General features: G+C 41.1%; 1 pseudogene; it reads left to right on the top strand.

Moving 5' to 3' along the window:
- Positions 15496 to 16406, top strand: LOC109224335 (annotated as a pseudogene).

The raw sequence follows: 17163 nt of genomic DNA, 5'->3' as shown, positions 1-17163 counted from the left end.
GGGTAATGCCGGGGAGGTCCACGGGTTATGCCGGGAAAGTCATCGGGTTATGCCGGAAGAAAAGAAAAAAAAGTCCCCGGGTTATGCCGGAAGAAAAGAAAAAAGTCTCCGGGTTATGCCGGGGAGGTCCACGGGTTATGCCGGGGAGGTCCACGGGTTATGCCGGAAGGAAAGAAAAAAAGTTCTCGGGTTATGCCGGGTAGGTCCACGGGTTATGCCGGAAGAAAAGAAAAAAGTCCTTGGGTTATGCCGGGGAGGTCCACGGGTTATGCCGAGAAAATCATCGGGTTATGCCGGAAGAAAAGAAAAAAGTCCTCGGGTTATGCCGGGGAGGTCCACGGGTTATGCCGGAAAAGTCATCGGGTTATTCCGGAAGAAAAGAAAAAAGTCCTCGAGTTATGCCGGGGAGGTCCACGGGTTATGCCGGGAAAGTCATCGGGTTATGCCGGAAGAAAAGAAAAAAGTCCCCGGGTTATGCCGGGGAGGTCCACGGGTTATGCCGGGAAAGTCATCGGGTTATGCCGGAAGAAAAGAAAAAAGTCCTCGGGTTATGTCGGGGAGGTCCACGGGTTATGCCGGGAAAGTCATCGGGTTATGCCGGAAAAGAAAAGAAAAAAGGTCCTCGGGTTATGCCGGGGAGGCCCACGGGTTATGCCGGGAAAGTCATCGGGTTATGCCGGAAAAAAAAGAAAAAAGTCCTCGGGTTATGCCGAGGAGGTCCACGGGTTATGCCGGGAACAACTAGGGAATGTGACCCTATGCTAGAAAGGGCGTAGCTAGAGATTGGAGACCCTATGCTACCATGATTTGGGATTTTTCTTCTTCTTCTCTCTTTTTTTTTTGTTTGTTTTAGTAAAAATGCAGGAAAGAATTTAGAGGAAACTTCCCTTTTGGGTTGATTATTGGTGCGAAGCTGTTTCTAGCTCTTGCGCATTTTTCCTTTTTGGTTGCACCTGCTTCTTGCACAGTTGCTTTGGATTACACCTGTTTCAAATTTTCAAACAAAGAACAATTGTTAGTTTGAAACGGTGGTTGGTTTTGTGGCCTTGATTGTTTTTGATCACTTGATCCCGGCCCAACTTCTTTGATGAAGATCTCAACTGCAACTATTTGCTCCCTGAGGATCGATTCATTTCAGGCCCTGGAGAACCTCTGATTTTTCCAGACTTTGCCATGATGGTCGGTCGGTGGAACTCAACTTTCAATTTTATTTCGCCTTCGTAAGCCTTTCCTTTCTGATTCTCTTTTCTTTTCTTTACTTTTCTTTTCTTTTCTTCGAAACATTCGGGAACTTTTGGCTCCTCAAACTTTGCTGTAATGGCTAGTCGCGCGGGACTTAACCTTCTCCAACTTTATTTTGCCTTCGTAGGCCTTTCATTTTTGACTTCTTTCTTCCAACTTCAATTTCAGAGCACTTGGGCACCTTGGCTTTTCAAACCTTTCCCGAGACAGTTAGCCATGTGGGACTTAACCTTTTTAGCTTCATTTGCCTTTATAGGCACTTCAATTTGATTTTCTCCTTCCAAGAGTTTTGATTTTGAAGCATCGGCCGCCATGGCTAGTCGGGATTGGCTTGATGCACCCGCTGAGGCTGGGTACTTTTCTTTAGCTTTTGTTAAGGAGAGCCTTGTAAAACCAGTCCTGCCACCTTTTCTTTGTTTTAGTTTCGGGAACAGAGTTAGACCGAAAGAGAAACAAAAGGCAAGAAGATGACTTGAAAGAGAAGCATCTCTTTCGGGGAGAAAAGAAGGACTTATCTGGGGTGCATGCAGGCTTCAAATAGACACGACATGCTTCTTGGATTGGATGTCCGAACCGCGCAACCTTTCCAAACTTCTCATAAACTCATTGACCCGTGTTTCAGATCCAGGGAATCTTGCCAGGACTCTTTCAATTGTGGGAGATGTCTTCTGTTCGGCCGACGGCGCCCTTTGCGGCTTTTCACCAATCGACCTCTCTCATTTCTCTTCTCACCGTCGCCCGATAGTGCTCTGTATGAGTTTTCACTAAGCGGACTCTCTCATTTTCAATTTCTCTACTCCCCGTCGCTTTATGGTGCCCGTAGGTTTTCACCGATAAGACTCTCTCATTTTATTTCTCTCAATTTTACTGCATCAGATTCCACAATGATGTTTTCAATTCCCACGCCTTTGCCAATTGATCGGAAGGACTTGGACAAGGTTTTTGGGTAAAAAGAAACTTGGATGGAGTTACAACTTTGGAACCGTATTGGTGGGCTCATTGCCGAGCCATTATATCATCCGCCCCAGTTTCACTTTTTGGGGGAATTGTGATATTTGTTTTGGTGTGACTGAACCCCAGAGAGAGGCTGCCTACGTATCCTTTCGGAATCAAGTCGAACGTAGTTCAGGAAAATATTTGTTTTGGTTGTTTTTGTTGTTGTTTTGTTTTGTTTTCTTTGTTTTCTTCTTCTCTCGACTCTTTTTTTTTCATTTTTCTTTTCTTTTCTTTTTTTTTGTTCTTTCTTTTTTTTTCTTTTTTCTTCTTTTTTTTTCTTTGTCTTTTTCTTTTTTTTCTTTTTCCCTTTCAATAGTACTTTCGGGTTCCAAAGATGGTAACCAATGAAGGGTAACTGGCTCAAAGGGTTTACGAAAGATTGATAGTATTTGGATAGCGGGAATGAAAGCCTTTGTCATCTCAATTGAACAAAGTCGTCACCGCAGAGAATCTAGACGTAGTACCTTTTACTACATCCGCATTCACAGCTGCTTTGCGATCATTGTCTTCGACGTCTCCCAGATACAATGCTCCTCTCGGCAATATCTTTCTGATGATGTATGGACCTTACCAATTAGGAGCAAATTTTCCTTTTGCTTACTGATGATGTGGAAGAATGCGCCTTAACACAAGTTGTCCCACTTCAAAATTCCTGAATCGTACTTTCTTGTTATAAGCGCGGTCCATTCTTTGTTGGTACAACTGCCCGTGACAGACCGCGGCCATCCGTTTTTCATCAATTAAAGACAACTGTTGCAGACGAGTCTTGACCCATTCACTATCCTCGATTTCTGTTTCAACGATGATCCGGAGAGAAGGGATTTCTACCTCTGCGGGTATAACAGCCTTGGTTCCATAGACCAAAAGGTATGGGGTAGCTCCTACCGATGTGCGCACTGTGGTGCGATATCCCAGTAATGCAAAAGGCAACTTTTCATGCCATTGTCTGGAGCTCTGAATCATCTTTCTCAAAATCTTTTTGATGTTCTTGTTTACTGCTTCAACAACACCATTGGCTTTAGGTTTATTCCCAAATTGTTCCAACTCTCGATTTATTTCCCTAGAAACCTCTTCTTTATTATATTCTGGTTCTTGGTTCATTATTTCACAATTAGACAGCATGTTTGGATCTGGGCATGAAGTCCGCAAGCATGTCATGTTATTTAAAGCCGCATTATTAGAACTGAAAAGAAGAAATAATAGCAAAATCAGAAAAAATGAACGATGAAATATTGATTTTATTTCTTGGAATTGGGAAGATAACAGGGTTTACATTGGGAAATTTAAAGACAAGAAACTAAAGAAAACACCCGAGTTACACCCTGGAATAACTCGCGATGCAGAAAAAGTGGCAGGACAGGTCTACCGGGACTCCCGCCTGATTGGGAATGGCGTAGCCTTCCAATTCTGCATCTTAGCGTTTGGTCCCATGTACAGCACCTCAGCGGTGCTGGAGCCCTCTCCTGGCTGAACCATGTGGGTTTCGTATAGTATCTTTCTCATTGCCCCACATATCTCTTCAATATCTTCGGCCGTAAAGGCCTTATCATCTTCCTCCCCACTGTACTGTGGCTTGACAAAGGTTTCATACAAATGTGGCAGTGGCTGTGGCAAGACCCATCCCTCCTTCTTTCTCTAATCCGACCAGTCTACATCATCTGGGGTGGGGTGAAAACCTATCCCGAAGAACTTTTCAGTTGTAGGCAGGGTCACTGGTTAAGATATTCCTTGCAGAGCTTTTCCAAGTCCCTTCCCTGGCTTGAAACCATGTCTGATCATTTCTTTGGCCACCATAATCGAGGCATTGGATAGGAAGGGTTGGGGACACGGGTTCCTTTCTTCATGCTGGTCTGCCACCACCACTTCGAAGGCTTGGTAGACTATGTGTTCACTACCTTCCCTCGCTTCTAGGCATGGGATAGATGGGTCCCGATAGATTGACTGTTCATCCTCTCCGTGAACCATGATCTCCTGATCCTCGTGTTCAAATTTCACCATTTGATGGAGGGTAGAGGGTACAGCTCCTACAGCATGGATCCAAGGCCTTCCCAGAAGAAAATTGTAGGACGTGTCCATGTCTAGCACTTGGAAAGTCACCTCGAAGTCCACCGGGCCAGTGGTCAAGATTAATGTCAATTTCTCCAATGTGTTTCTTTTGATACCGTCAAAGGCTCTCACGCGGACATTGTTGGGACGAATCCTTCCAGTCCCGATTTCCATACACTGTAGTGTGGAGAGGGGGCAAATGTCCACCCCAGAAACTCCGTCTACCATGACCCTCTTCACATAGTATCCCTCACATTTGACAGTTAAGTGCAAGGCTATGTTATGAGCAGCTCCTTCTGGAGGTAAGTCATTTTTGCTGAATGAAATCTGATTGACGGCGAAAAATCTTTCTGCCATTCTTTCCAACTGTTCCACCGAAGTTTCAGCAGGCACGTATGCTTCATTTAGGGTCTTCATTAAAACCTTTTGGTGCTCAGGGGATTTCATCAGCAATGACAGCAAGGATTCTTGTTCAGGGTACTTTCGCAATTGATCAACCACCTCATAGTCGGCCATTTTCATCTTTCGAAAGAAAGCTTCTGCTTCCTTAGCACTCACAGGTTTCTTAGGCGGGAAACGCCTTCTGGCGGCATTGTTCACCTCTTCTATGTTTGAATACTTCTCAACGGGAGCATTTTCTGGAAGCTCTCCCAAGATCTATTTTCCTTTATACGTAACCACCGTCTGATGATAATTCCATGGCACTGTAGCAGGGTTCGTCATAGGCTTCTGTGGTACGCGTCCAATAACCACTGGCTCATTCAGCCGAGGTGGTTTAATTGTCCCCCGCACCACATAGGCTTGCTTGGGTACGTACACTTCCAATTTCTTTGGAGGGCTCACAATCAGCTGCTTTTCTTGGCGGCCTCGTGGGACATAGAGAATTCCATTTTTTGGAGGTATCGCTTCTGTTCTTGTTTCAGCTGTCTTTTTTGGTTCTGTCTTAATGACTTTGTTCTTCTTCTCCCCTTTATCTTGCTTCGGGGCAACCTTTGGCTTTCTTTCCGCATCAGCAATGGCAATTATGGCCTTTAGAGCCGGATCAAATTCTTTATCTTCCCAAATCATTCCAATTACTGGCCCATTATTATGGGCTGGCAATGGGTTATTAGTCACGTTTGGGACATCCTCATCCCTCAGTACTATCTTTCCTTGTTCTATCAAGTCTTCCACGACTTTTTTCAAAGTCCAACAGTTTTCTGTATCATGCCCCTCAGCTCCTGAGTGATAAGCGCATCGGACACCCCGCTGATAGGAAGGTGATTCTGGGTTTTGCCTATTTGGAGGTATGGGCTGCAGCAGACCCATTTGAACAAGCTTCGGAAACAGACTGGAGTAGGGTGCACCGATTGGTGTAAAATTTGGCCTCCTGGGTGGTTCACGATGACGAAAGTTATTTTGTGGAGGACGGGGGTTATAGTGGTTTCGGTGAGGAGGCTGGTTTCTTTGAAATGGAGCTTGGTTTCTATTGGCTTGTTGCTGCGGTCATGCAAGAGGTTGAGCGTTCATGACCGCGTACGGTTGAGGAGCATAGGCCATGTCCTGGTGAGGGTAATAACGTTGAGGGGTTCTTTCGGGGAACACGGGTCTAGGAGCACGGTGTCTTCTTGCACCCGACGCCACCATGGATGTTTCTTCTTTCTTCTTTCCTTTTTCTACTCCTCCAGACCCGCCTTGAATGGCTTGGGAGGTTGCTCTGATAGCAGACTGGCTCAAAATTCTACCCGTCTTCAATCCATTTTCTACCATTTCACCAATTTTAATAGCTTCTGCGAACGGTTTACCCATAGCTGACATCATATTTTGGAAATAATCAGCTTCCTAAGCTTGAAGGAACACCGTGACCATTTCAACCTCCTCCATCGGAGGCTTTACTCTCGATGCTTGCTTACGCAATTTGATTGCATACTCCCGAAAACTCTCAGAGGACTTCTTTTTCAGATTTGCCAACGAGTTCCGGTCTGGAGCAATGTCTATATTGTACTGGAACTGTCTAACAAAGTCTCTTGCGAGGTCATCCCAAATGTGCCATCGAGAGATGTCCTGATCCATATACCACTCGGAGGCGATACCCACCAAGCTTTCCCCAAAGTAAGCCATGAGTAATTCTTCTTCACGCAATTAATTGCAGTATTTCTTAAGGTGAGCAATGGGATCACCATGCCCATCGTATTTGTCGAACTTCGGAGTTTTGAATCCCATTGGCAAATGCACGTGAGGGAACATGCACAAATCAGTATATGACACACTCTTTTGCCCACTCAATCCCTGCATGTTTTTGAGGCTCTGTTCCAGACTTCTCATTCTTTTTGCCATTTCATCCTGTTCGGGAGCTTTGGGAGTCTTTTCCTGTCCCGTTGTGAACTCATATGGAGGTGGTTGGGAGTAAGTATAGGTGGGGTACTGATGAGGCTCCACTTGGAAACTAGGATTTTGGAATGTGAAGGCTGACGGATCAAAAGTGGTTGGTTTTGGGAGTGCGGGTTGTGTTGTGGCGGAGCATGGGGGAGCGGTAAAGATATTGGGGACTGCTCCGGATGTGAACACCTGGGGGCGGACCTCAGAAGGTATTCCCACAAAATGAGCCGACATGGTGGGCTGTCCCAATGGAGTATTCGGGTGATTGATGGGAATGTTATAGGTACCCCCTGATCTAGGGAACAGTTCGGGAAAACCGAGAATAGAACTTGGAGGCTCCCTTCCATTAGTCCATGCATCCCACATCTCCATGACCCTAAGACGTAAGATCCCGTTCTCTTCAGCCGTTGCAGATTCCGAGGCCGGGATGCCCGAGATTGGGCCATCTTCTGGGATGGGAATGGCTGGGAAGGTCATTTCCGAAGACATTTCTATGCTCCCCTTTGATCTAGTAAAGTACGGATGTGATGCCAGTTTACCACGAAAAACCAACCACCGTTTCTATAAAACCTGGACTGATTGTGACAGCAGCAAACGGTTAGTTTGAGGCAAATAACAGATAGGTAATCGCACGTTGAGGCGTGATGCACCTATACAGTTAAATATTTTTCTATATGTTTTGCAACGGTTGCATGCGTCATCCCGACTTTTCCTTATTCTTTCTTTTTGCCCTTTTCTCTCATTTTTTCTCATTTTTCTTTTCTCTCTCCCTCTTTCTTTTCTTTCATTCTTGCCTTTGCTTTTTGCCATGATTTCTTTCTCTTTGGTTTTCTTATTTTCTTTCTTTTTTGTTTCTTTTCCTCTCTTGTTTTTCTTTTATTTTCTTTCCTCCTTTTTTTCTTTTCTCTTAGGGTTACGGTCGAATCTTATGGAGATTGCCTACGTATCATGACCCCGCATGAATCAGACCAAGCGTAGTTCTTGAAAAATAAATGCGTAAAGTAAAGAAACAATTTTTTGGGAATTTTCAATTTTTCATTAATAAAAACTTCTATTACAAAACATGTTAACTACTCAAAAAAAAATATTCATTTAAGAAAAACAAAGACCTGGTTTTGCAGATACGACCTTTTAGCACTTCAAGGAAGAAGATTTTAAGGTTGTGCCTGCTAACCGTTAAAAATGACCCAGGGTGGCTGTTCTTGCAAAAACAGCCTTCCGGCGCCCTTTTGGGGACATTCGGCTTATTTTAAGCAAGAATGGCATCACCTGACTTATTTGTGGCAAAATTAAATTTTTTGTTGTTTTTGGGCTATTTTTTGAAAAAGGGAAGTTTGACCCGATGGGGGTTGCCTACGTATCCCACGCCCTGTGGGAATCAAACTGGCGTAGTTCGGGCAGATTTGACAAAACCAACTATTTTTGAAAACAAAATTTTTTTCTTTTTCCTTCATTTTCTCAAAAATTCGGCAGGGTTTTAGAATTTTTCTAAACAAAAATACCTACCTCTCACTCTTGGTTTTTCTTTCTTTCTTTTCCCTCTTTTTTTTGATTTTTCTGTCCCTATTCTAGAAGCCGGTCAACATGCAAGCCGAAACAAATAAATGCACAAGTAGCACGTAAGATGCATCATGATGGTCTTTTCATTTCAGGTCACCTGTCCTAGACGGACCCAACCCCTGTGTTGAGTCCCCTAAGTCAAATGCACGTGATGCAAACAAACGTTCCTACTAGGGATCCGGCATGAGGCTTTGTTATACTAGGTTTAAAACCTGGGTTTATTATTCTAGACCTGGCTTACCCGAGCGGACAACTCGAGCCGGGGGGGGGGGGGGGGCAGCGTACCGGGGATACAGAAGCTCCGCCGGCTTAGCAACTTATCCGAACCTCGTTCTAAATGGGAAAAGACTCTAAACAGAAAAGAAGTCACACGAAGTGCACCCTTCTCCATGATGTAGAAGACTCGGAAAGAGGAAGGGTTTCGTAGCAGCTTATATATACAATTCACCAAATATCAAAGCGGTAAAGCATTTAGCACTTTTAGCATGAAACATGTAGGAAAATCAGATAAGCCAAATATAACAGTTATTCTAAGCTCGATTTCTTGAACCCTGAACCGAAATTCTGGGTTCGTATCCCCAGCAGAGTCGCCAAAGCTGTCACACCTCCTTTTTACACACCTACCCCGAAGGATAATGTATAAGGGAGTTTTTCCATTTTAAGTGACATTATTCGAAATGGGATTATTTATTTATTTAGAGTCGCCACTTGGGATAGGTTTGGCTTTTGGTGTCCCAAGTCACCGGTTTATCTTGAATCCCAAATCGAGGAAAATTTCGACTTCCCGGATGGAGTCTGCGAACCAGAAATTCTGAATAAGGAATTCTGATGACCCGAGGGGAGGTGTTAGGCACCCCGGGATCCCGTGGTTCTAGCACGTTCGCTTAAACCATTATAATTGGCTAAAAATCTGATTTAATACATGTCACCCTATAGTGCAATTTTAAAATTGTTTACCGCTTTTAATTAATTTTTTAGGAAATTGAACGTCGTTTAAAACATGTTTTTGGATCACGTCACATGAAATGCACCCGGATCCTCGACATATTTTATTCAACGTTTTAGGATTTGGATTTGGGGACGCATGAAATGCAAACCCAAATTTAGGAAGGTAAGATTATTAAAGAACGCGCCTAAAGCGATTAGCGTATTATTTACTTTGCGGGCGGCCATGAAAATTCGCTAAAGGCACGTCCCGATTTTTACGTATTTTAATATGAGTACTTAGAGAGGGCCACGCAATTTGTGAATTTTGTTTGGTGTGGCGCACATCATTTTTATTTTAAAGGCCAACCTAAAGGAACTATGATTTCCTATTAAATATTGTCTCTAAAAAGGCCTTGATTAATTAGCATTATNAATGATTTTCACGTTTTCCGAACCCTCGTACTCTCACGAGTCCAACCATATAAAAAACTCCCAAATCGGAGGTCAAATGCCCCCTCAAAACCCAATAGTTTGGTCTATGAACTTTCACCCAATTTTCATTCAAAATCCGAAATTTAAAGATGAAATCGTGATTAGATTAGTGGGTATGAAGCATAAAAGAGTAGAGAATCGTTACCCAATCGTTGCTCTTGAAAAACCTTCGAAATTTCTCCCAAATCCGAGCTCTCTAGCTTGAGTTTTGTTAAAAATGGCTAAACCCTCGTTTTGAAATGTTTATATCTGCCCAGGGATTTTGTTCTACGCGATCGCAGGAGTAGGCATGCGATCGCATAGAGAAAAAAAAATGGGAAGCCCAGAAAATGGTCTATGCGAACGCATAAGGAGTAATGCGATCGCAGAAGAGTAAAATTGGAAGGTCCAGAAGTTGTTCAATGCGAACGCAGCCAAGGTATTGCGATCGCAGAAGAGGTGAAAGCTGAACTGTGCGATCGCGGATAGCTTATGCGATCGCATAGAAGGGTTTGGTCCCCCTCCAGCACTACGCAGTCGCATGTTTATTGATGCGATCGCAATGAAGAAAGGTTCTGCAACAGCTGAAGGGATTTTCTGCAACATTTTCCAACTCCAAAGTGCTCCGTTGAGCACCCGAAACACACCCGAGGCCCCCGGAACCTCAACCAAACCTACGGACATATCCCATAACATCATTCAAACTTGTACCAATCCATAAACCACCTAAAACAACGCCGGAAACACGAATTAATCAAGGATTCAAGCCTAAGAACTTCAAATCCCAACAAAACACGCTTTCGATCAAAAACCTAACCCAACCTCGCCCGAATGACCTGAAATTTTGCACACACATCCCAAATGACATGATGGAGCTACTGTAACTTACGGAATTCCAATCAGACCCTCGGATCAAAAACCCACTATCGGACCGGAAACTTCAAAAATTTAAACTTCGGCATTTCAAGCCTAAATGAGGTACGAGCCTCCAAAATACATTCCGAACACGCTCCCAACCCCGAAATCACCTAACGGAGCTAACGGAACCATCGGATTTCTATTCCGAGATCGTCTTCACACTGTCCCGATTACGGACCATTTTTCAACTCTTAAACTCTCATTTAGTGACTAAGTGTCCCAAAACACTCCGAATCCCAACACCGAACGTCCCGGCAAACCAAAATAGCAGAAATGAACTTAGGGGAAGCAGTTAATGGGGGATCGGGGCGTAAATTCCAAAAACGACCTGCCGGGTCGTTACAATAAGCATATGTACAAATCGATAATCGACAAGTAATTATCGATAAGGGTCAAAATCGAATCGATAAATCGAATGCACACCCCCAGAATGTAGACACTTGTTAAATGAGTAATTACCTATTTTTGTAGATTAATATAACATACAGAATGTATATATATTCCGCTACTATTTTGAAAGCGGCTATACAATATTATTTTCCCTAATCTATACCCTTTCCTTTACCCTAAGTCCCTTACCCTATTATTTCCTCTACCACATTTAAGGAATGATCATATTTAAAGATCAAGGGAATGAAGTTCAAATTAATGGAAAACAGAATTAGTCGTGATGATGTGTTTTGTTTTGTTTTGTTTTTTTTATACCGTTGGAGTGTTGGTGGCATACATTTGATCCCTTACTTTAGTTTTGTTGCATGTGCTTGTTGACACAATTTTTATATTATAAATGGTGTTCGTCCTATTTTAGCTTCTTTTTGTCCATATTAGTTAGGCGCGTTTATAGCGATATACTTTCCGTGGAATCCCGCAAATTTTCTTATTGGTGTAATCGATAACCGAATCGATAAGCCCACAAAATCGATAAATCGAAATCGAAAAAATCGAAACCTTATTGAAACGATAACGATAAGCATATGTACAAATCGATAATCGATAAGTAATTATCGATAAGGGTCAAAATCGAATCGATAAATCGAATGCACACCCCTACACAAACGAGCGAGAACCTGGCCCAGGAGCTGAATCTCGAGCCGAATTTTGAGGGCCTTAGCTTAGCAGATGTAACTGATTAGACAGTCTAATAATTTTGGGGCCTGAAGACAGGCCCATTTAATCACTTGGATAGCCTATTCTAATTAACCAATACATAGGGCCAATTTGGGATTGGATTCGAAAGAACTGAAGCGATTGAAAACAACTACAAACAACAACAATTAACAGAAGTAAAATTGCTCATGATATACATTTAAAACCATTAAAACCATTTAAAAAACGACTAAAGCATCAATGAAACAAATGGAACTGCCCATTATCCCATTTTAGAACAACTGAAACATTTTATAACAACACAAGGCGATTTAAAAGCATATTATCAAATTGGCTTCTTTTAAAGGACATATGGATTAGATACTGATTCTAACAACTATACGTTTAGGTCCAGGATACATACAAACAAGCTTATAATTATTTTTTGTCATGCTCAAACAACATCCGAATTATGAATTTGAAACAGGATTACAGATCCTGAAAGTACTTAACCAAAATCAGTACTCTTATAGATCAATTATTGAGGATTTCCCTGATTCATGACTAATGATAGCTTAATCATTATAGCCTAAACGAATTGCTACACAACTATCAAATTTTAACACTAAACTATATAATCAACAGGATCCAAATGTATCAAAGTCCACAGTCCATGTTTAATTACAGCATGAGAACTTAACTACTCAAATAGAATTTAACTAGGCTAGACTATGAATAAATGCAGAAGAAACAGGAGCAGCAGGAAAGGAACAAAATTGAATGTGCAATAATGCTTCCATTTCACTCTTAAATCAGGCACTACATCACCAAAGGTTCAGGACTTGTACCTGGAAATTGAAGCAAAATATGAGGAAATAGAAATCAGCTAACAGCAACACAGATGAGCAGCAATTGCATCAGAGATTAGCAATTCCAAATCAAAAACCCAGGAATAAAGGACAAGATGCAGCAGACCCTAAAACAAACTCCAATTGACCAAGGAACTATGCTGAATTTGGAAACCAGGCTATGAGGAGCCAATTCTATTGAAAACCAAACAGTAGATCTGGAAGGATTTTCTGTACTATTTTTGTGTTGATTTTCAGTATTTTCTACTGTCTAAGATCTAATGTCTAGGTATCTAGACTCTACTTCTACAAAACTTTTTTTTTTGAATTTTCAGAAGAGTTTTCAGTAGCTTTTCAGTGCTTTTAAAATTCTCAAACTCTCAGCTTTCAGATTTTTGGTTTTGAGATTTGAATTTCAAATTTCAGATTCCCTGTAGGCTTCTAACTTTTGGATTTTGAATTTGCAGATTTTTGGATCTCTCTCTTCTAGAAAACTTTTTGAATTTTTTGAATTTCAGATCTCTAGCCTTCTAAAACTTCTGAAACTTCTGAATTTTGAATTGCAGATTTTTTGGATCTCTCTAACTTGTATTGCCAGGCAAGGGATTGCCCCTTTTATAGGCAAAGGCTAGTGCAACTTTCAGGTCTTCTTTTACACCCTTAGTCCCTTATCTAATTTTAGCTTTTTGCTACTTAGTCCTTCAATTCATGACTTGTTGGTCAAGTTATACTACCAAGTTCCTGAATTTCAAATTAAAATCCCAATCTAGAAGGTTCTAGGGGGTTCCAATTCAGTTACTGCAAGATTCTTTCATTGAACTACCTATACTACCCTTGAATTATTTCTGAAATTACTAACCTATGCTAACTAACCCCAGCCCCCCTTTCTAACTTGGTCAAAGTGACCATGGTTAACTAACAAGGAACCTGGCCTGTTCAGCAATAATCAAACAATACTTCGAAATTCCCAAATTGAACTAAACCTGTTTTTAACCTTGAATTAATCACTNCAAAACTAAACAATACAATACAACAAATACTAGAATCAATGAAATCCAATGACCCCAAAAAACCAAATCAAATGAAGTCAATAGAAACCAAAAATTAAAGACTACTAAAAAAAAATAAATTTACGAAACCAAAACTTAAATCAAACAGAAATCTAAGAAAATTAAAAAGCAAGCATCGAGAAAAGGCAGAAACTAAAATAAAAGAAAAAACGAAAGAAAAAAGGATTTACCAAAACTGAATCAAGACTTGGGCAAATCATGTTGAAATTTCTTGACCAAACTAGTGTTTAATCGTGTGTTCTCATGAGAAAACACACGGCTAAACCCTATAATGGTCAAACCCCCAGCCTTGAGAAATTTAGGGTTCCAGGCGGATCTTCGATCTAAAATTCGAGCCATGTGGGGATGATTCGAAGGCTATGGGTTGTGGATCCGGAAAGAGGGGGGTGAGGAGGCCATAGGGTGTTAATTTGGTGAGGTTTGGAGGCGGCGGCGCCGGACACGGCGGAGGCGGCGACTACTGTTTTGATTATTCGACAAGTTGGGGTGGGATTTGAAGAAAATGGTGCTCGAATTTGGATCGGGGAGGTGAAGGGGAAGGTATGATATAATTTTGGGGTAATTTGGAGAATCGCCGCCGGTGGAGGCGATTTCCGGCCGGCGGCAGGCGGCGGAGTTACGGTTCAGGTGAGAGGGGTGTGAGAGAGACGAAGGTAGGGGGATTCTGGGGGGTGGTAACGTTTGGACATATTTATATTTATGGATGGGGGCTTCAGGACCGTCCGATCAAGAAACCTCGATAGTCCTGATTGCTTGAGCCCAAAACGACGTCATTTTGATGGGGCAGGTGGTCTGGACCGGATCGGGGTGGTTTTGGGCTGGGTTGAACGGGTTTGGGATGGGTTTTTGCTTGGGCTACTATAAATCTAGCCCAAAATTACATAAGCCAGCCTTTCTTCTTTTCCTTTATTTCAATTCAATTAATTCTTTTATAAAATGCAAAAGGACTAATTTTTGTTATTTTCTTCTATTTTCGTAATGTTAATTAACTAATAGAACTAAGATATTAAAATTGGGTCCTAAATGCAAATGCACTATTTTTCGTATTTTTTATGAATTATATCAATTGAAAATGCACACAAAAAATGCAAACAAACACAAAAATCATGCAATTAATTCCCTAAAATTAAATAAATAAAAGAAAAATCCTAATTTTATGAATTCTATAGGAGTAATTCAAGCGAGGCAAAAATCACGTGCTCACAGGCCTCACCTGCAACATCCTCATTTAAATTTAGTAAAAATGATAACAAGTTAGGAGACGATACCAACGGTGAATCAGGAGTAGGAGCCTCAGACTCCGATGATACATAAGTAGAGCCATGCTTTCTTGCTTTTGTTCTTCCAAAATCAACATCGCTAAACTTGTTAAAATCTTTCATCATTTCCCACACATGATCAAATTTAAAGCCTTTTTTAAAGTTCGGGTCTTGCATAAGTAAAAATTTTGCTTGTGCAATCTGCAGTATTTAAGTAAAAGTAAGATAAATAATAAGCAAATATATATAAATATAGTATAATCAAGTAACTAAAAAAAAATACTTACGATATCTTTTTCGGAAGCACCACTTGGATGTAAATTTTCGACTTGACGAATACATCCGTTTAATTTTCTGACAACCTTCTCAATTGTTTGAAGTCGACATTGCACCGATCTTTGGTTGCGCTCCACCCAATTCTCTTCCTTTCACGATTGTAAGCTGCGACGACTCGATTCCAAAAATTATTTTTAGATTGATAGATTCCCATTACAGGATCTTGAGAAACATGTAAATAAACTTGACATAATAATTTATCTTCATTTGCAGTGTATCCAGCCGATCGACCAGACATTTTTAAGTGATTAGAGGAAAAATGGATTATACGATTACAGAAAAACAAAAGCTAGTTGTGGTTATGGATTAGTATATTCCCACTTCAATATATAAAGATAAAGTAGACACAAAGGATAGATTTTATCTTAATATCAACCGTCGGATGGATTTCATCCCAATATCCCAATAGCAGATGCCACTGATGAATATGTCAAAATTGGAGAGTTAATTGCAATTGAAAGCATGAAGAGATTTTGTCGAGCTGTCATAGAGGTTTTTGGCGATCAATATTTGAGATCACCAACAGCTAACGATGTTGCAAGGCTTCTGTACATCGGTGAACATCGTGGTTTTCCAGGAATGCTAGGCAGTTTAGATTGCATGCATTGGAGATGAAAAAATTGTCCAACATCATGGGCTGGACAATATCCAGGTCGTAGTGGATCCCCAACAATTATTCTTAAAGCTGTAGCTGATTACGACCTTTGGATATGGCATGCATATTTTGGTATGCCCGGCACCAACAATAACATTAATATTTTAGAATCATCACATTTATTCTCCAATCTCGCTAATGGTATTGCTCCTCCAGCCCGTTATGTTATTCAAGGAAAGAATATGACATGGGTTATTATTTAGCTGACGGTATATATCCAAAATGGTCTACTATTGTGCAAACTATTCGGGAGCCACGTTCAGTAAAGAAGAAATATTTTGCAATGAAACAAGAATCATGTCGAAAAGATGTTGAACGTGCATTCGGAGTTTTGCAATCTCGTTTTGCAATTGTTGCAGGTCCGTCACGTTTTTGGAGAAAAGAGGTGCTACGTGATGTAATGACCACATGTAGTATACTGCACAACATGATAATTGAGGACGAGCGTGATCTTAATGTACCAATTCAAGAAGCACGTGAATGTCCAGCTCATACGGTAGAAATGGCAGTAGATGAAGATCACCGATTTGAACAATTTTTAGCTCGACACAAAAAAATTAAGGATAAAGATGCGTATTTCGCACTTCGTAATGCATTAATCGAGCATTTATGGGAGAATAGAGGCGAAATCTGAATATTTATGTGGTTGTAGACAATTAAAATTTTGTCAAATTTAAATTCATAAGAAATTTGGATTTTACCACAAATTAAATATATATTGGTCCAATTAAGTAACATGGACTGGTATAATTGGGTTTGTTATTTAAATCCAATTAAATTGATTTAAATAAAGGTCCAATATATTATTGGGCTAGCCCGTCAATTGGTCTTCTATCAAAATGGGTCAGCCCATAAGCCTCAAGCCCAATGATCCATTAGGGTTTTCTTGGAGATTACTCCACCCCACACCTATATAAAGGGGTCAAAGGAGAAGGCTAAGGGACAAGCAAGTAAGCAGAAGGAAAGGCTAAAGAAGCTCTGAAGAATAGCATCAAGGTCTCCATCCATATCTGCGATCGTCGTTTGTGGTCAAATTCCAAAGGCGAATTTAAGTCATAGGCGGAGGACTTCAAATCTTCCGTTCGTGATAACCCAACACCAAATCCTGGTTCGTGACGACCTTCAAATTGTTCGTGACGTACTACAAATCTGAAATCCATCAAGTTCAAGATCAAGCTTTCAAGCTCTTAAACCATCATCCGTGAGGAGAAGAATCAGAGGACTACATCTCTTTAGATTTAGAGATATTTTAGAGATTGTAACCCCATCACTTGAAATTGAATGTAATATTTGTCGATATATTTCTTGTCTTGATTATTATTTTTCAGGAGCGAAATTTACTTGTTACAAATTTTGGCACGCCCAGTGGGACTGGCGATGGCATGCTTTTG

The sequence above is a fragment of the Nicotiana attenuata genome, chromosome 3 (genome assembly GCF_001879085.1).
Source record: "Nicotiana attenuata strain UT chromosome 3, NIATTr2, whole genome shotgun sequence".
In the NCBI taxonomy this organism is placed as follows: Eukaryota; Viridiplantae; Streptophyta; class Magnoliopsida; order Solanales; family Solanaceae; genus Nicotiana; species Nicotiana attenuata.
This window is presented reverse-complemented; position numbering and strand designations above follow the sequence as displayed.